Here is a 22,111-nt window from a genome sequence, read left to right as displayed (position 1 = left end):
CTCTGAAGAGCCAACCCGTCATTAGGGAATAGGCCATAGGTTGACAATATACTTTGTGTGTTCAAAGCTTGGGGTAGTGTTATTGGTGTATTCCAAGAACTCATTCAACTTCCTGACTGAGTCACTCCATATTAAAAAAATATCATCCAAAATACGGATGTAGAATGACCAGTTCCTTGCAAATTAACTATTGCGAATAAAATGCCTCTCCCAATATGTCATAAAGAGACTGGCAAAGCTAGGAGCACAAGAAGCTCCCATTGCTGCTCCACTTGCTTGCCTGAACAAATGTTCTTGAAAGTATAGGTAGTTGTTACTCAGGACAAGGTCCATCAGTGTAATAGCAGTACGTATGCTATTTTTATCCAAAAGACCAATGCCAAAAAGTGTGCTTTGGACCCAGTCCATTCCCTTTCTGTGGGAATAACCGAATATAGGTCTTCGACATCGATCGTTACAAAAATATAATCTTCCAAAAATTCAAGCTGTGCTAATCTAGGCAGGAAATCCCACAAATCTTTACATATATGTTTTACATGACTTGTAGATGGTTGTAGTAAACTATCCACATACTTAGCTATGTAAAATGTTTTACTTCTCTCAGCGTCCACTATAGGTCTCAAAGGTGGATTATTTAAATCCTTGTGGATCTTAGGGATTCCATAAATACTGGCAACCACCGGAAATTGGTTATAAAGATAATTATGAATGTCTTTGCCTATCTGGCTCTGCATGCCCATGTCATAAAGACAAGCATCTATTTTATAAAAAGCAATATTCAATTCATTCCTTGAGATTTGTATATACCTGTCAGATAGTAACATATCTAGCATCCTAGCATTGTAATCTTCAATGTCCATTATAATATTATATATTGTAATAACGGAAACTGAAAATTACAATAGTATGAATTGAATATTGCTTTTTCCAAAATAGATGCTTGCCTTTATGACATGGTCATGCAGGGCCAGATAGACAAGGACACTCATGATTATCTTTATAACCAATTTCCAGTGTTAGCCAGTATTTTTGTAATACCTAAGATCCACAAGGATTTAAATAATCCACCTTTGATACCTATAGCGGACATTGGGAGAAGTAAAACATTTTACATAGCTAGGTATGTGGATAGTTTACTACAACCATCTACAAGTCGTGTAAAACATATATGTAAAGATTTGTGGGATTTCCTGTTTAGATTAGCACAGCCTGAATTTCTGGAAGATTGTGTTTTTTAACGATCAATGTCGAAGACCTATATTCGGTTATCCCCCATAGAGAGCAATTGGACAGGGTCCAAAGCACATTCCTTGACATTGGTCTTTTGGATCAAAATAGCATAAATACTGCTATTACACTGATGGACCTTGTCTTGAGTAACAGCTACCTATACTTTGAAAGACATTTGTTCTGGCAAAAGAGTGGAGTAGCAATGGGAGCTTCTTGTGCTCCTAGCTTTGCCAATCTCTTTATGACATATTGGGAGAGGCATTTTATTCTCAATAGTTTATTTGCGAGCAACTGGTCATTCTACATCTGTTTTTTGGATGATATTGTTTTAATATGGAATAACTTAGTCAGAAAGTTGAATGAGTTCTTGGAATACATCAATAACACAACCCCATTTTTGAAATTCACTCATACCTTTGACCACAACTAAATAGCCTACTTAGATGTTATGGTTAGTAAGGATTATGGTAGGGAGTGTTTTTGTTCTAACATCTATTGTAAAAAGACCTTTTCACATTCCTATCTCCACTACAACAGTTGGCACCCTCCTTTTCAAAAAAGAGTAGTAGTGAAAGGGCAATTTGTATGACTGTCTCGTATGGTGTCAGACAACACCACATTTGGGCAGGAGATAGACAAGCTTCTTGACATGTTCAACAAAAGGGGTTACCTTTTGGAACTATTGGTGTCTCGCAAGAATGAAGTTCTTGGTAAAAGGAACAAAGATTTTTACCAACCTTTACTCCCTATCCAAAAACGTCCACATGTTGACTCAGTTATGCATCAAAATGACAACAATGGTATTGAAACAGTTGAGGTGCCTTACTAACGTTCTATGGTCATTACCTTTTCAGTGAATAGTCATGAAATTGTTGAAGTGGTTAACAAATTCTGACCCAATTGTCAGAATGAGTTCAATTATTTGGTACTAAACCAAAACATTTTTTTAGTTAAGGTATGTGTTTCCAGAGTTTAATGGAGATGAAAAGGGACAATATGGGTTCAAATAGACCAAAGGGTGTGTTTAAGTGCAACCAGTGTAACTATTGCCAACATATCCAGTGCTGTGATTAATTCTTTATTAGGTATAAGAAAATAGAAGTGAAAAGGCATTTCAATTGCCTATCTAGGCGAGTTGTGTACGGGGGCCCTTTGCTAAAAATGTAAGACTTTTTACATTGGGAAGACCTGTCGGATGTTAAAGAAGAGAATTTATGAGCAATTAAATGACATTGGGAGAGAAAGGTCTACTAATGCTCTCAACAGACAAATCTCTTCTTGTGAGGGACATTTTTTTCAAGTCTGTGGTGATTGACCACATGGACAGTAATCCAAGGGGTTTCTACACTGAGAATCATTTAAATAAAAAGGAACTCAAATGTATTCTTACATGTGATGCTTTATCTCCCCCAGGCCTTAATGAAAGTAGTTCCATTACCCCCATTCTCAAGTTAAAGAGTCTTGAGGGGTGGTTATCACAGGTACAATGTGGTTTAAATGTTCTGGTACACATAATTTGTTTTAATTTACATTCCTGAGTTTAACATATATTTGTATTTGTATAATGCTGTTGCTCATTAGTGAATTCTATTGGTATTGTATGCATGTATTATCATATAGGTATCTTGGATTTTAACATAGTTTCGCACACAATTTTTTGAAAGTCGAGACTGGTATTCCATTGGTCGGTTTGATCACATGTGTTGATTTTGTGAGTATTTAAGTGAAATAGTGGATGTACTAGCAGTTCTGAAGAAGACTTTACCTAGACAAAAGCGCTAAATTGCTATCACTTACTATTTTTGCTGCTTGTTGATTTTAATAAATCGTTTGGTGATATTTCTCGGCTGTTGGTACTGGTCTTTTTGGGAACCTGTATCTCCACTTAAGTTTTTCATTATTTTAGTTTGGTTCTTAGTTTGTCAGTGCAATCTTTTGAGTGAGCTCTGGTACTCCTGTCAGGGGAAGAATCTAGGAGGCACAAATCTATCTTGGGTATCCTCTATGTGAGCTGTACTTCGTACTCCACTTATAGGAAACACCTATGAGACATACTCACAGTGTGCCTTAAGCATCTCATTGCAGTCATTTCAACCTGGAGCAGCAGTGACTCTCCTATGATATCGTATTAGAATTTCAAGATCCTCACTCTGTTCTGTACATCTACCCTGTGGCGCAACCTAATTTCAGTCACTTGCATCCAGGATGTCATCCTTTCAGGTCATTTTTCAAAACTTATGACCACAAGTGAAGATATGCACTAAGGCCGAATGATAATTTTACAGTTCCACCTGTGTTGTCACTCAAAAGATGCACCATGGCAAGCACATGCTCTCAAGGTGCTTCCCACGGGATGAAGGACAGGCATAGCTCACTTATAGAATGCCCCTCAGCAAGGTTTCAAATGCATTTGAGGGGTTCAGGCTGGTAGTTAGTGAGACAGTTTCCTGTGGTACATATGGTTGGAGACACATGGCTGAAGTGAAATTCAGCTGCAGAGACATGTCTGTTGCAAATTCACTGTGGGCACAGAGAAGCACACAGCATCATGCTCACAGCTTCAGTAACCAAGTTCATGGGAGCAGGGTAAATAATTTGTGTTAGACTTTGTGTACAGTACATGCTCACATAACTGTAAGATGTGGAAGTGTGCTACAGCATGGAGGAAATCCTGCATGCTGCTGTAGTCACACCTATGCTCCAGTATGTATTTTAAGCAATGTTCTTTAAAGACTGTGAAGTGAGTAATGCTCTGCACTCACCCTTAAAGACATTGCCCATTGTACATGGCATTTTCATTACCTCTGACATCCTCACTGGGCATCCTGCTGCTAATTCCTGCCATACTAACTCCTGTCTCCTTGTGCCTAGAGGGCCATGGACATTATTTCCTCTCTGTGTACTTGGTTATTGAAGTTATGGGTATGGGTCCGCACACTTATCTCTGCCTGCAGTGAATTTGTGATAGCCATGTCTCTGTGGCTGAATTTCACTTCAGCATTGTTTCTCCAATGAAATGTGTTATATGGAAATGGCTTGCTACCAAGCAGTCTGAACCTGCATTGGAGGCACTGTCTCACTCACCTTGCTTAGGAATTCTATAGGATGAGCTGGAGACTTTTATTGAGGATAGGGAAGTGTCATCTACACTGCTCAGATTACCACCCTGACACAGACTAAGATAGGTCACTTAAAAAAATGGGATTTGGATGGTTATTAGGCATACCTTTCTAAGAGGAATCTATGATGTTATGGACAAGGTGTCATACTAGGTGCTTAACAACATCTTGTGCTATTTCTTCTACACACACACACACACACACACACACACACACACACACACACACACACACACACACACACACACACACACACACATGCAATGCAGAGTCCATACACAATTTTCTATACTTCATAAAATGACATAAATAGACCCCCATGTGACAGGTTTTATGAAAGGAAAAGAGGTAAGACACATCCGAAGAGCAAAATTAGATCACTGTACCATGTGCTACTACTTACAGAAATGAAATACCTTCAGATATTGATCTCACATACCTGTCGACCATCTGTTTTGTTGATAAAAGGGTATTGAAAAATATGTCAAAATCTGGGAGTTTTGATTAATAAAAACACTCCTATAGACACACATATACACACACACACATGCATATATATATATATATATATATATATATATATATATATATATATATATATCCATATATGGGTCTATATGACAAGGTCGACAAGTTACAAGATCGACAACCAGTTGTTCGACACGAAATCACCGACAATTCACATAACTGACAGTGCAAATAATCGACATAGCGTAACGTCGACAATCAAACAGTTACTGAGTAAATACTCGTTTCAACTACACACTACTGCTAACGTTAGTAAAAGATAGCAACCTAAATTTTGTTAGAAGTAAACTACGTACAATTACAATATTTAATATTATCTCCATGAATAGATACGGAGTAAACAATGCATTCTGCCATAAATTCTATTGCACATATAACAATTATATACATATCCACAGTGTGTCAGCTAATAGAGATGCAGTGTAGACGTTAAATACTTGTGTTAGTCAGTGTACTATGTGCTATGCACCGAAGACAATATGGCGAATGTTCACATGAGTAGTCCGGGAGTAGTAGGATCTATATATCACACTGTAGATTCCCAAAAGATGAAGCCAATGTTAGTAATTGATAGTTATCTCTACTACCTTGAACGTACAAGGCAGAGTAAAAGATATTGGGCTTGTAAATATAAGATTACAGAGGGCTGTAAGGGTAGAGCTGTTACCGTGCACTTGCCTGACGGCGTTAAGCTTGAGAAATCAGTTGCACATTGCCATGCTGCAGAGCCAGGAGAACTACAACGATATGTTGTCTGTAGTGACCTAAAATGTAGAGCTACCATGGGTAGAGACACACCGGCACTCATAGTGGACGATGCTTTAGCATCAACCTCCTTAGCTACAATTGACTGTCTTCCTCAAAGAACAGCACTGCTACAACAAGTGAACCGCGTTAGACGTGTCAAGTGTGGATTAAGTAAAAAGTTTGCACTAACACTTGATAACATAGATTTTAGCAAATTTAAAAAAAGTGGTACATTTGTAAGTAAATCTATGTCAGACAAAGGAACCGACACAACAGTGGTAGTACTCACTACTATAGATAATTTACGTGATCTAAGCCAAGCTAGTATATGGCTGATGGATGGTACATTCTTTTCGAAAGGTGTAACAATATGGCAATTGTACAGCGTACATGGAATTGTTAAATATGGGACATATATGAAATCTGTCCCTCTAATTTATGCATTAATGTCCAAGAAATCACTAAAAGCTTATAACTATCTATGGAATGGTATATTCTTTTTGCTAACATCAAATGGTTTAGGAATGCAAGTTAAATTTCTTTTATGTGACTTTAAAATTGATGCATTAAAGAGCATTAGAATGAACATTCCCGATGTCCGTTCTAAGGGTTGTCTGTTTCACTTTGGGCAAAACATCTGGCGAAAGGTGCAATCTTTAGGTTTGGCCTCTACGTACAATAATTCACAGGAACTGCAGCTCGCTGTGAAATCATTAGTGGCCTTAGACTTCTTACCTGAAGACAAAGTTAAAGTTACATTTGAAGAGCTTAGAGCAATATTTCCACCAGAAGGAAAGGATGTTTTACAGTACTTTTCAGACTGGTACATGTATGGGAAAAGGCGTAAGTTCAACACTAGATTTACATCTTCAATTAGATTTCCACCGTTGTTCCCAATTACATTCTGGAATGTATTTGAATTGAATGAACTATCTCTGCCTCAGACGCAAAATAAAGTGGAGGCGTGGCATAGGAGATTAAAATGCTTGCTCGGTGAAAGGGGGACTGATTTGAGGTATTTACTTCATATATTACCTCGTGAACAAGACCGAGTAGATGAGCTCAGAGTGCGGATGTCTACAGGGTATGTATCGTCACCCAAAAAGAGGAAAGTAGTACTTCGTCAGAAGAGATTTGACACGGTAATTTCTAATATGGCAAACTACTCTAATGTCGAGTTTGTGAAGGCTATTGCAAGGCTGCTTAAGATGTAAATACTACATTTCAGCGTGTTTCAGTGCTTGGACTACGAACATTTTAGTACTTTAACTTTATGTCTTGTTGTACGATATATTTCATTTATTTAGTGACGTGGTGAATTTACCTTAAATGGACGTGTGTTCTGTATGCGTTATACAGTGAAATTCTAAGATAACGCTACTGCATTAAATAGTAGACTGTGGTCGGGTATTTCATTTAGATTTGTCGAACATTTCATAGTCGGTTATTTGCACTGTCGGTTATGTGAATTGTCGGTGATTCTGTGTCGAACAACTGGTTGTCGATCTTGTAACTTGTCGACCTTGTCATATAGACCCATATATATATATAAATATATATATAGAGAGAGAGAGAGACATAAATACATATGTGTATATATGTATGTATATATATATATATAGAGAGAGAGAGAGAGAGAGAGAGAGAGAGATAAATAGGTATATATATATAGATACAGATATATATAAAATATGTAGAAGCATAACAGGTCTGTCTTTGCCCTGAGGTTAAACTTTGTTTTTCCCCTCAACTCTGGAGGACTTTTTTTCTTGGCCTACAACAGGGGATGAGGACGGCACTAACTGGGGGATTGTCCATGGATAAAAATGACCAGGCTATAACTCTTCCCTTCATTTTGTTAGCTTTATTAAACCCAGACTGGACAGTTCAATGCTATGTGGAGCCGGGAAATTATTCTCAAACAGAGAAGAATATGCACTTCCCAAGGAATAACTGTGCCTAGCAAATACCTTTAGAGGTATCTCATGAAGTCCGAGACAACTGAGTGAGAAGCATAGAAAGTAGAAGCTAATAGCTTTGGGTAACTGAAGACAAATTCTGTTGCCCAAACAAATTGTCACCATATTGACTCTTCCTGGTCCCCATTTCTACATACTCTCCAGACTGCACAGACACAGACCCCTATTCATAGGTAGGTGTGCAGTGCAAATGTAAAATCATCTCCACACTCTTTCATTAATTCCAGTTAGAAGAGCAGTATAAAGTTTTTCCTATAATTATGAGTTTGCAAACAGATGAATATTCAAAAGAATGGTGCAAAAAGAAAAAAAATGTTATGTGTTTGTATAAATGTGAAATAGAAACTTTAAAAACATGTCAGCAAATATTTCAGTATATTTTGCAGTAGACAAAGCCCTTATGTAAACCTGTGATGTATGGGATTACCAACTCTGAGGCTATACTACCCCAGGATAAGATAACCATTGTTTTCGTAGACAAATCAGATTGTTACATACCTCCAGGATAGTAAAGTACTACAAGGAGAGGGGGGTTATATGTCTAAATCTATATCCATATATGAAGATTAGTAAGTTTTGGAGGGCCAGGGTATACAGAAATGGTCTCAATTGGTTTTGGCCATCCCTAATCCCCAAATGAAAACTTTTGATGAATCTAGAGTAGAATTTAGCTTTAGGCTGGGGGAGTGGTTCATATATATGCAAATTGGGCATATTTGGTACCAATGTATATTGTATGGAGAAAAGGAGGGAAAGTTCTCCAATACGATAATTGGAAAAAAGGTGAAGAAAGGTAGAAGAGGATGATCTACAGAGACATCTGGGAAACTAAGACAAAGGTCCTTAAACATACAATAGGTACTAGATGCCAATGTGAAGAGAAAGTAAATTTTTCCAGGGAACAAAGAGAAGAGATATGGAAAGCAGTGAGGCAACTTAAGAGATGGCCCAAATACTAGGACCAGCAAATGAGACTTATGTTATGCTGGTACCTTTCCCAGTGTAAATTATATTGAATGGGGTTAGTTGATAGCAATAAATGCTAGAGGTGTGGCCCAGAAAAGGTAGATAAAATTAATATGTTTTGGAGTTACGCTATGGTCAGGCCATGTTGGGACGTATTGAAAGAAAAACTGAATAGGGTATTTGGTGTCCCCTTGGATCTAGGGTGGAAGTTTTGGGTCTTTGGTAATAAAATTGGGTTATAAACTTCTCTAACTCCCTTTTTGGCATCTATTAGGAAATGTAGTCAAACTGGTATGTGCACAGCAATGGAAAAACAAGCAGACCCTACATATTGAGAATATAGGAAATTCGATGACCCAACATCTAGGTTACACGTTGTACTCCTATAAGACAATGTGATCTGGAGAAGAGCTCCCATGACAGGTTAAGAAGTTTTTAGACAGTTTCAAACATTTATATTCATGCTTTGTGCTGAAATATTGTAAATATAAAGTCTTGTACATACTGTATATGTTTTTTTTTATTTTCTCTATCGTTATATCTGGATATTTGTCTTTATTTTTTCTTTGCTGTGTATGATGTTCTTTAATCAATGTTATAGTTCTTTAAAATCAAATAAAATGCAAGCAAAAAGAAAAAAAAACTCCCATAACATTACCACTACAAAAGGTAACATGACACTCGCCCCCAAACACACACACACACACACACACACACACACACACACACACACACACACACACACACATACACACACACACACACACACACACACACACACACACACACACACACACACACACACACATACAAAATAAATGAATCTAGCCCCTTGACTGAATCTAACCCACACACTAGCATAAACTCCTAATCTATCTCCTTACCTGACCCCTACTCTAACTCTAATTCACACCCTCACAGATGCGCACTGTCATTGAATTTATACTGTTACCTGACCATTACTCTAACCATAACCTGCAAACTCTCATGAAATAAATCTATCCTCTTACCTGACCCGAACTCTAACTCTAACCTGCAAATACTGATACACTAAATCTATCCCATTACCTGACCCTAATTTTAACCCTAACACAAACACATAAACTTCCAACACAGGGAAAAAACACTTAGTTTTGACAATCAAACTGGCAGTCACGCAATCATTCACACAAGTTGCCAGTCACACAAGCATCACTAAACAGGTGTTCAACTCAATAAACTGTAACCATCTGTAACCATAAATATATATGTAACTATATCTGACTGCATGTATATATAGGTTTACTTACTCTGGCTGACAAATTAACAAGGATGATGGCAAGAACATCGACCACAAAAGATCGAAAATGCAAATGTCAACACATTACCATGCATGTGCTGAGAAAGAACCTTGGTGCGTGCAAATTTCAAACAAAGAAAAATAAAATAATTTTCTGCAGGGCCAAGAACCTCTGCACTGCCTACACCCCTGCTAATTATATATACTGACTCTGAGATCACACATTCCCTGGGGAGGGAGATTATTTCCCTACCAGGGGAATGTCAATCTAGCACACTTGTCAAACATCTGCATTTGTGGACCAAATATGGTCAATTAAATAGATGTTAAACACATAACATTTCAACCAAAAGCCTCACTCCCATATATATGTATATATATATATATATATATATATATATATATATATATATATATATATATATATATGTGTGTGTGTGTGTGTGTGTGTGTGTGTGTGTGTGTGTGTGTGTGTGTGTGTGTATAAAGTATTCATGTTCTGAATCTGGAAACACAGTATTTCTGTGTCCTAACTATAAAATGTAACTATACAATAATTAAAACCAGAAATATCATTTTTCTATTGGAAGGATTACAGTTAAGAACTGTGATATTTAAGGATGGCACACTTTGCTGAATATTAAGCAGAACATATCAAATGTAACATTATAGCAGTTAGAATCGCAACGGAAGCATTCATAGCAGGAAGCTGTACCCAACATCTACAACAGAACAACAATCTACTTAGAGCTAAAACAATAGAAGCTGCAAAGAAAGCCTTAAAAACTCTGTGTGGCTCATATACACTCTTCCTGATTTAAAATCAATAGATACAATGATAGAATCAATAAAATGATAATATGATGGAATCAATAAAGCAATAAGATGATTAAAATGGTAAGATGTGACATTAAATAGAAGCAACAAGTGAAAATTTTCTTCCAGGCCTCTGCTGAAAAGGACAATTGTGCAGTCGGACTATCTCAATGAATAAATAAATCATCATCACAAAACACATATAGTTTGAAGTGTAAGACCATCTGAAAATAAGAATAGAAATGCACCTGGAAGATACCAGAAAAGTTAAACCATGAGCATATGAAATAAAAAATCTAAACAAATGCCCAGCACTATTCCATTGACAATACAAATAAAAAAGGCCAAAATCAGCAAATATACTAAGTTGTCTATACCTCTTATCAAATCAGCAACATGAGCATCACTGCAGAAAAAACAATTATTGCAAAAGAACAACTCTGTAATTCATAATAATACAAAACATAAATGAAAGTACAATATAAGAAGTCAACACCGAAAGAACTAAATGTAAAGGTATGTAAGTGATTCATTAGCCATTTTAAATGTCAGGATTTGGACTGCCAAGTTCCAAAATGTTGAGACTGGTGACAGAAGAGCTGGACTTACATATACTAATTCAGAGATTGCCATTTATTGGAATATTCCCTTTTCTCTGAGCTATGGCAATTTTGGAGTTGGTATGTAAGTTTGGGGGCAAGGGGGCTTGCCCGAGAAGAGCAATGTTTGGTATTTCAACAGGAAGACAAGTTTTATATATATATATATATATATATATATATATATATATATATATATATATACACATACACACTGAAAGGGTGAGTAGCACTAGCCCAAGTCTTCCCTGGAGTTTCAAGCTGTAGCACCTCATGTCACCACCTTCCCTAAAAGCACAGACAGTTTTCTAGACATCTGATCTGTACCCATCCATCCAAATGACATTTGCCTCCAGCTGCATAAGAAGACTGAATGACTCTTTGACAGCAGGCTAAAAGCATAGCATAATTGTTAGTTTAGTCTACAAAACAGCTAGCATATTCAAACAGTTGTTATAGTTGTAGCTTCCCTGAAATCCGGGTAACAGCTTGTGAAACCTGCATGGGCCAAAGCCACCAGAGAAGTCAGCAAAATGAGCTCCCACCTAACAGATAGTTAAACTATTCTTATGAAGGTACATGATAAACCTAGCTGAAACAGAAAATATAATGGACTACCTGTGTGGGATTTATTCTTCATGGTCTTTAAGATGGCAGAATTAATTTCAGGGTCCCTCAGTATGAGCAGGCAGCTTTGATCTTTGCACGGTCTTTATAAACTATGCAAATATGTTATTACTTTGTACTCACTGAAACTAAAATATAGATCAGTTGTAGCTATGGAGGACAGACAGATTGCAGCTTACAAAAGAAAGCAATTTCACCTAGATGTCCCTCTGTGGACATTCCATTTGTTGGATGTGTCTGGTTAGGTACATACCAAAGGGGAATTGTACTCAATGACAGGTGTTGTAAATGTTGAATATAGTGCAGCAATGACCTCCTTGCACTTAGATGCTGGTTTATAAGTTGCACAACATAGAATGATTTCCTCACTACTGTGGACACGTGATGGCCAAAGCCTAGACTACTGTCTATGTGTCTCCCCAAGTCTCTGACTACTGCATCAGTTCTAAGGAGTATGTTGCTAATATGATCCCCGAAGGGTACCATTATGAATGTCTTGGCATTTAGTTTTAGTTCATGGCTCTGGCACAAGTGATTTGCCTGTGTCAGCACTTCCTTGGAGAGCACAGAAAGGAAAAGGCAGATGATCTGCACCTTATGTTTATTGAAAACTATGACACATTTTTGTCCCGCCCCCTGACTTGCTCTGTAACTTTTTCTGCTAAAATAGGAATACATCTTGAGATGGAGATAAGGAATTATTACACTGCTGTCAAAATCAGGTCCTCACAGCTCTGCTGGGTCACACAGCCCAATCTTGGTTCTTCCTCTGCTACCTAAATTGTTGGTGAAAATTGTCAGCCCAAAGAAGAATGTCAAACTGAATCTAACAGCCTACCCTGTGAACAGAAGCATGCTTTATGCAGGATAACCACTGAGGTACTATCTCACTGTTGCCATATTAGCCAACATGAGTCATGATGAGATCATATGGGCAGTGTTTTTGGACCTTACTGGGCCATATATCTCAATCTCATACAATGTCTTGATAGAAGAACTGGGGATATATACTGAACTGTAACATTTCACGTTTTGTAAGGCAGTTACGAATCCAGCCCTCAAACTATAGTCAGAGCCATAGTTGGGTTCTCTGCACAAAGGAGTGTCGTTCATGCTTTTTACAAGCAGGCTTACAATGTAAGCCAAAACTAAAAAATATTTTCTATACTGATGACTTGGTCACCTTTATATTTTATTACTCAGCAGTAGTGAAATTCCAGTCTCCAGGAAACACCTGTACATTGATACATAGTATAGAAATATATAACTAATATAAACTTAAAATCAACTACAAGACAAATCCATGTTATTTGGCAGTCAGAAACATCATACTGAGCTTCACTTTTGTTTTTAAGAAAGTACATGCCATGCTTTTATCTGATATCTACTCATTAAAAGAACAATGTCCTGTCAAAAATGTTGACATTTTGTCCATTAGAGCTGCACTGTGGACTCACTTGAATGTGATACCAGAGTGTCTGAAATTAAATACCTTGAATTATAGTTAGATGGATTTCCTTGCTTCACTGTCTTTGCTGGCAATGCTTTAATCAAGATTTCCTCCTTACTCAGACTTTATTTTAAGAGTTACTCACTCCTAACTAAAAAAACAGAATAACTTTTTCAAAGAGCGTATTTATACCACAATGTAGTAAGGACTTCCAACTGTGACCTTCAACAGTTGTGAAACTTCAGGGGTAAAAACAGTGGTATAGGTGGGCATAGGGCCTTCACTCACAGTCTTACAGTCAGAATTCCTTATTTTTGAGTGTTGAATGCCAAAACTCTGTGGCATATCCATAAGTTTTATCTATGGGTGAACACTTAATTTTCTTATTTTGTGATTAGTTATTTAGAGGAGGACAACTTAGCCCTGGAAGCAAAATAAAAGTTTTCCAAGTTTCTCCAGAAATCCAAGTTGTTCTTGTTCCTTTTTTAAGTTTTAGATTTTGTATGAGATGAGCAGTTCTCTTACAAAATGTTTTAGTTCATTAATGATTTCAGACAGTTTCGTTACTTGATATGAACTAATGCTCAACACAATCTCTCTCACTTGCTGTAGATTTTGCTGATTGAAAAAAAACCAAAAAAACAAACAGCTAAGCAAATACTGTTAGAACAGTCTGAGTTTTGAGTTCAGTGTTTAGTGATTGCTAAATGCAAGTGCGCTGACATTTCTTTCAATGCCCTTTTCACAGCAGTAAGCTCCTGTCTGCTTTTGCTTCCATGTCAGACATATATGTTTAGCATCTGCACAGTGTATATTCTGATATTCACTTCATATACTTTCTGTTGAGCTCATGCAATATGTATCTATCCTTCTCAGAGTAAATGCAAGGGTGATTATGTCAGATAAGCTAGTGCCAAATATCCACTTGGCAGTTACTGATGTTAATATAAAGGCTAGAACTCTACAACCAATGCCTAAACAGAGGATGAGCCCTCTGAGTAATATGAATAGTTTTCCAGTTTAAATACCCTTGCCTTAAGGACAACTGTGATGTTAAAGGGGCATAAAACATTGCTTTAGCTCTTTATTCCTGCCTAGGAATGTGTCAAAGGCTAATTATTGTTCAGAGGAAATGTTAACTCTGTTGGCACAGTTTTCTTCTTAAAATACAACACATTCGCTTTCTTAAAATGTTTGGTTAGCTTCCATTATAAGTGTATGAATGGATAACATTGTGATAAATTACCCATGAGTATCTAAACATGGTACCGACAGATATGTCTCGTGCTACCTGTGCACTCCACATTGCTAACATCATCTGATGTAAGACTTTCATAACAGATGCAGTCAGAGGAGCTGGCTGTGCTCGGAAACAGAGTCACTTTATGGCACTGCCACCTGAGAAAGCAGACATATTAGAATCATTTATTCTGAAATGTGAAGCTCACTTTTAAGTAGTACAACAAAAATAACATTCAGTAACATAGTGGCTGGACATGGGAACTTTTTTCCTGCCTATCTCTCTTTCTCTCTCACACAAACACACACACACACACACACACACACACACACACACACACACACACACACACACACACACACTTGCATACACACAGACACTCAAACACACACGTAGGCACATACACCACACACACACATTGGCTCTGATATGTGACTGGAAGGATTAGCTGCTTTCACATACACCCTAAAATTCAGAAACATTCACCATATTGTGGTAGGCTATTGTGTACAAGTGGCCACACACAGTATGTGTGTGATAAAGAGATGCACTGAGAGCAAGCAAAGGAGGCCAAACAGCATAGATGTTCACAGTACATAGTAATGGTTGTAGAATGACATGGTAATGAGCAACCATATTAAAATGAGGGGTTCCATGTATACTAATGAGGCAATACAAGATGGTGGAGTGATTCAGAAACACATAAGGGGCATGATGCTATGTGCAATCACCAGTGTTAATGACTGCAGTGAAATTCCTGTGTACATGTAAGGAAGTAGCAGACATATGTTAAGGGTTGCCACAGCTTTAGTGAATGTGTTTATGCAACAGGCTATTGCCACTAGTAGCCATGGAATGATGTGTTGTCACCTTGGGAGCACCATGTCATCCGACTACACTTAACATTTCATGTCCTTGTAGCACTGTACCATGTGGACAGTGACACCACTCAGGAGCTGGAAAACATGTCAGCTTATTTATTTATTTAATTATTCATAAATTTTTGTTTGTTTTGTCTGTTTATTTGTTTTTTTTTTATTTTGTATATTTATTTACTTACTAAATGTGTTTACCAGTTAGAACACTGATCAAACAATAACCAATTACAGGCTCAGTCCAGGTTACATCATAATGTAACAAAACAGTGTACAGTATACAAAAAAACAATGATTTACATTTATAACTTAGCAAACAAAATCTGACAAACTATATATATATATATAAGTTCTAACAAACCAGATATATAGACAGTTACATAACTAGACTAGAAAAGGAGGACAGAGTTAAAGCAGGAGAAGTATAACTGCTGGAGATGTGGGTAGTAGTTGATGGGTTAGGAAAGCTAATATAGACCAGTAAGATGAAATAGGGGGATTCAATTATGTGCAGTGGGTTTAGATCACTAATGCTGTAGCAAGCTGAATCATAGTTTAGGATGAATAAGTTAATCAGGTGGATCATGTTTATGGAAGCCAAAGGCCATGTCTTCAGATTTGTTCGAATAAAAGATTATGTGTCCCAGTGGATGCTGTAGATGCAGCAGGGAGGCCATATATAGGAAGAAAAATTCCCACACACCAAGCAGCAGATGGTGAGCCAGATGAGAAGTTGTGGGTGAACTAGTATCAGGGAGTAAACATACTAGATGGAGGCAGGAGCAGTATGCCATGGTACTGGCAAAGAGGCAGCAGATGGCTTAAAACTTTGAACCATAGTAAAGCATACACACTACAGCAATATGCAATGCTTGTAAAACCAATGCCAGACTGTTCTTACTCATGCATAGACTGACCACACTGTGTATCGGACATATGAAACCCAAGTAACAAAGTACAAAAGGCAGAGCACAGTAATCATCATCTGCATGGGTTGGGGAGGCAGCATACTTATGCGGTGTCTTCCACAGGAAAATGAGTAAGTGCTGTAGAGACAGAATTATGGAGTGCAATGTGTGTCAAAGGTGGGACTGGAGGGGATTACTACAAAATGTAATGGGAAGGCTACTATCACTGCTTGTGTGTGTGTGTGTGTGTGTGTGTGTGTGTGTGTGTGTGTGTGTGTGTGTGTGTGTGTGTGTGTGTGTGTCTATCTCTGTCTGTCTGCATGCATGCATATACACCGGGAGCTGTAGTAGTGTGAGTGTGGGTATGCTGGGACACGGCTTAAGAAGTAGTTGAAGCACTGTAGCTCAATCTAATAGACAGGTCCAGGGCATGCATAAGAGATGTGAGCATGTCCCCACTCAATAGCAGATGCCTTTTAAAGTAGCATCATGGGTAGTAACCACACCTTTCAACCCTACCAAATTCCTCTGTATTTACCAGTTTTGAGGCCAAAATAATGTGGTGCCATGAATTCCCGAGCGGCCCCTTTAATTCCGGAATTTCCCAGGGTTTTTTTAGAATGTTTTTTTTGGGAGAATTTGTTGCTGATATCATCACGTGCAGGTTGTTGCACGATGATGTCAGCTTCGTGAGGCAGACTTCCAGCATGTTGGAATTTGGCTGAGGGCTCGAGGGGGTGTATACTCTCTCTGTTTACATTTTCCATATTGTAACGTGGTTGCAACATCAGAGTCAATGAATGTAGCAGTGGAGGATGACTCTCGAGTAGCTGTTTTTTATTTTAAATTAATTAGAGCAACTCAGCAACCAGGCTGTTTGTTATTACATAAGTGCAGCAGTCAAGCTGTAGGGTCAGACTGGTCCACAGCACCCAGCATCTAAGTCTTCTCTTCTTAATCAGTGCACACTGCAGAGAAGAAATGAGAAAATTTATCTTTTTGACTTCCAGTTCTTCCCATGGCTTTTCCAGATAAAAGGAAAAATAAAGTAGTCTAGCAAAGTACAGCAGTGCAGCTGAATAATAGCAGAATTTAGTATAATTTATTAATAGTTTTTTATTTTTATTAAAATGACGAGTGTCTGCATAACTCACTGTTTGCTCTTCAGGGATCTGACTTTGATACTGATGTCTCCATCCATTCTTTAAAGCCGAAAAAGTGAAGAAGTAGAGGGGGCTTCGGCAGCTAGATGCTGCAGATATCGTGGAAAAGGTAGCCCAACATCTTCCTTCTTGGTGCATGCAGACTGACGGAAACTAATGTAGAAGTTAGAAGCCTGCTTTTTGTGTGTGTGTGTGTGTGTGTGTGTGTGTGTGTGTGTGTGTGTGTGTGTGTGTGTGTGTGTGTGTGTGTGTGTGTGTGTGTGTCTGTGGTGACAGCTGGCTAAGGAGTATGGTACCTCAATTAACTGTTTCACTTAGTGGGGTAAAGGCACACTCGGCTAAATGTCATATTTTCCTTAATGTATTAAATATAGAAGTTTAACTTAAGTTATCTAAAACAGGTATAGCCCAACTTGAATGGCAGTATACAAATTCATTTTGCCCTACTTGGGCACAGCTTTGTTCTGCTCTTCAACATACAACTGCAATGCAAATGGCATGAATATGAGGAATTCAGGAAAGAACTTAACAGTACGTAAAAGGATGCATTTTATAAAGGTACATTTTCTAAAGCCTCCACTAATAAATTCAGTGTACGTCCTGCAGTATTTTTAAGTCTATGCTGTAGAATATATTGCAGGTGTTTTTTGTGTATATTATGTAACTCATTGCCACCACCCCACCAGACCATCATTTAGTTTATGAATTTTCTTTCATACCTTTTATTTGCAGGAAAAAGGTGTATTCTCAACAACAGAGTTGTTTAAAATATTGGCATTTCATATAATGTTGGAGTTGGTGCTGCGTTGGGACAGGGTGGGAATTCTGAAACTCTTGACTTGACATGGGCATGCAAAGCTGAGGCAGAATGTATAGATTAGAAAAAAAAATGTTATCCTGTCAGGTCGAGCTGCTTGTTCAGCTGAGACATTTGTGTTTTATTATTGGGATATTACTTGCTAACATACCTCTCAAACTCTCAGAGCAAGAAATCTGGACAAAGGCCCAAAATAGGGACAGATTTTAAATATTGCTCCTGTAAACTCAGATAGTTGCTAGAATACCATGTTTCACATTATTATGTATTTTCTAACTGATATGAAGTTCAAAATTCAAAAGTCTGCTATTATTTATTACTAGTTAATGACTTTGATTTTTATTTTAATATCCCACGATTCCATTGGATTGGGTGGGATAACATGATTATGTATGCAAATTTTATGTTAATCTATGTCCCAATTTTTGGCCACTTGTACCTACTTTTCATGGGCCTTTGTCCAGATTTTTGATGTTTCCAGGTTGAAAGGTACGGTAGTAACACATTCTTGGCCAGAAGTTGTGCTGCATGACTAACATCCTGTACCAGATATGGCATTTTGAGAGTACCATAGCCGCAGGGACACCCTGTCCTGCATATACAAATCTCCACACACAATCTCACTGAGGAAGTGGTGACAGTGCATAACCATGACCATGATAGCCACCTTCAGTAGAGGCAGAGGAAGAATGGTTCCATGAAGCATACTTGACATGCAACACAGGAGCATTTAAGGACATGCTATGCACTAGTAGGTGATCATTCTGGTTGAAAATGTCCCACATATGGGACATGCATTCCAGTAGGTCATCATGGCCATTGGCCACCCCACAATAATGGCATCATCAGCACAAAGGGAGAGGTGTTGCAAGCCTGTGCCTCCACAATGATGCTGCACATTCATTGGGTTGCACCCACTGACATGGCTAGTTTTCATTGAGTATGGTACCCATGCCTTCTTTGACCACTGTTACTCACATTAACTTGGGCATCCCCATGTTCTATGGAGACTGTGGTGGACATTGATGGCTGGGCCACAGGAGGTGACATATTACCCTGAATGTATGTATCCACATCAACTTGTCCTTCAGCAGCTAATTGTATGACTTGGGTGGTATCCACAGGTACAGAGGCTATGTCCATGGCCTAGTTTACTCCCTGACTATGCCGGGTCTTCAGCACCTTCATAGTCAGAGTAGAACCACCTTCCAACATTAGGCCATGAAAGTTACACTGTTACACAGTGAAGGTGCTGGACAGAGCATCACTTATTAAGACACCAAAGCATAAGACCCAGTATAAGTGTAACCAATCACCTCTACTTAATACTCCCAGTGCAGAATTAATAAGCCCAGTCAATAGCTGTAAAAATGGTAATATAATATTACCTTGTGCAGGTGTCCTAGTAGCTTGCATCTTTGCTGTATGTAAAGTACAGGAAGCACTCAACATCATGGTCAGTAATATAGTGATCAAACAAACAAAGTGAATCATGTCTTCATAGAGAGAGAGCAATACACTCTTTTTGCATCTCTAGTGGATAGTCTAAAGGAATGCTACAGCTCAGCTCTGAGGTCTAGCACCCCAACATGGAAATGGATGAAGCAAGTCCCCCATGCAGAGAAATCAGATGCTTTTCTAACTCCATCAGTGGTGGTTCTACTGATTGCCTGCCTTCAATTACCTTACCTTCCCAAGCAAGATGGACAGTATTATTTCCTGCATCATGAATAATGTTGGTGGCCCTATATCTGTTCTACTTATAGGTGGGCCATAGCCACTGTCAAGCACAGTCATAATAGGGAGAGTCAGTAGATTCCTATCTGAACAGTCAGTGGCCATGGAGATGTAGGGTTTGCACAAAGACATCTTTCTTACTGTGGGTTAACTTGATGTTCTTTGCTTTGTCTTTGCCAGGCACAGTACTGTGTGGAGAGAAAATACACCATGTGAGTATGCCAGTAAGGACTGCTTGTCAAAGTAGACTATCTGTAGTGTATCGCCCATTCTTTATTCTTGTTTAGCAATACTAATATGTACACATAATGCTAAACTATACTTCCCTAAACTATTACATAATACAGACCAACCACTCCCCTCCTAACCCACCCATTCAGTTACCCACACTTCCCACACAACCATAAACTTTCATCCACTCCAGAATGCAGTTTTCAATGCACTATATACTGTGCAACAACTACTTTCCAGTATGTACCCCGCTCCCAGTTGTATGCCCACTATGTCTGTATACCGGACAACATTAATACAACAGCTGACCTCCACCCACAACAATTTTGCATTTTACTGCTTGTAGATAAGCCTCTGTGTCCCAGCATATTGCATGCAGTGTTAGCTTGGCAGATTTAAATGCTGTATGACAGAACTTCCCTCGGTTGTGCCTCACTTTAATCTTCCTATTTCTTGTGTACAAGCTCTGTTCTTCCAAGAGTACTGTGTTCTTGTTAAAATCATTTAACATTCACTGCTGATATTCCTACCTACTCTTAGCACAACAAATATTTCAGTTAAGTAGTGCAGCAAAATAAGTGTAAAGAAAATGTTGCACCTAACATGAGCAGCCAGTATTCCTGTTTTTCTCACAGTCAATCAGCTTCCACAAGTGGAGAGGCTTCACTACTCAGAGCTCTACATTCCCTTTTGTTTTGTGATGAGCCTCTATGCCATCACCTGGTTTTATTTCATGCAGATTTAGCCCACTGAGAATAAAGATTATTGCAAATGAAGGCACAGATCTTTAATGTCTCTGAATTGTTCAATCAATGCATTCTGCCTGGAAGCAGAGTTTTGCATATCTGGATTAACAAGACATTTTTTGCATCCATCTGAGCACATCTGGGGTGCATTGTGCATGTGTGCATATCTTCATGATAAAAACAGGTTCTCTGCATATCATTGTTTAAGCCTGCTAGGCAGTAGCATAGCTAGGCAGGGTGAGAGGAGCAACTTTCTTGGGTGCTGGAAGGGTGCAGTCAGCAGATGTCTAATGCAAAACCATCTTTTAAAAGCTGGTATTACATTTGCAGTCAAACCTGAGCACTATATCATTCCATGTGTGGTTTAAACAGTAGCAACTGTTTTTTTTTGTAAAGCTTGATTGCTGTAGTTCTCCGTGTAGGTAGGGTATAAACTGTAGCTACAGTTTATATGAAGAATTTTTTAAGTAAAACTTGAGCACTGTTATTGCTCCTTGCAGGCAGGTTATAAACTGAAGCAATTGCTATATTTAAAGCAAGCAGTTTGCTATAGTTTGTAAGAAGAAGAAATTAATATTATTATTGTTATTTTTTAAAAAATTGGCAAGGGGCTGGGCACAGAAACAGGAGCTGACTAGCTAGATAAGAGGAAGGGGGAGTGTTGTGTTTCTGGCCACCTAATTGGTGTGCCAGTAGAAGCAACAACTGGAAGAGCTGGGATAGCATGGCTTTGTAATAATCCAAAAGTATAAAGTGCTTTTTTTTTGGCTCTTCACTTGAAGAGCTGAGGGGTGGGGTGCTGTTTCATGGTACTGGTCCAGAGTACTTGTTGAGCCAGCTACACTTCTGCTTCTAGGTACAGAAGCACTAAAGAGCACTTCCTCTGTACTAGTTGAATTACATGCTTTAAGGTACAGCTGTGATTACCATATTTCAAACTTTCCATTGCCTTATTCCACATATTCAGAATTGTATGGTGTATGTTACATCTTACCACTGGTCACACTACTAAGTTGCTCTGTGTTGCATGGCAACTCTCAGAATGGGAAACAGG

The sequence above is a fragment of the Protopterus annectens genome, chromosome 3.part1 (assembly GCF_019279795.1).
Source record: "Protopterus annectens isolate FY-2018-M chromosome 3.part1, PAN1.0, whole genome shotgun sequence".
Lineage (NCBI taxonomy): Eukaryota > Metazoa > Chordata > Ceratodontiformes > Protopteridae > Protopterus > Protopterus annectens.
The sequence above is the reverse complement of the archived record's forward strand: the minus strand, read 5'-3'. Positions refer to the sequence as shown.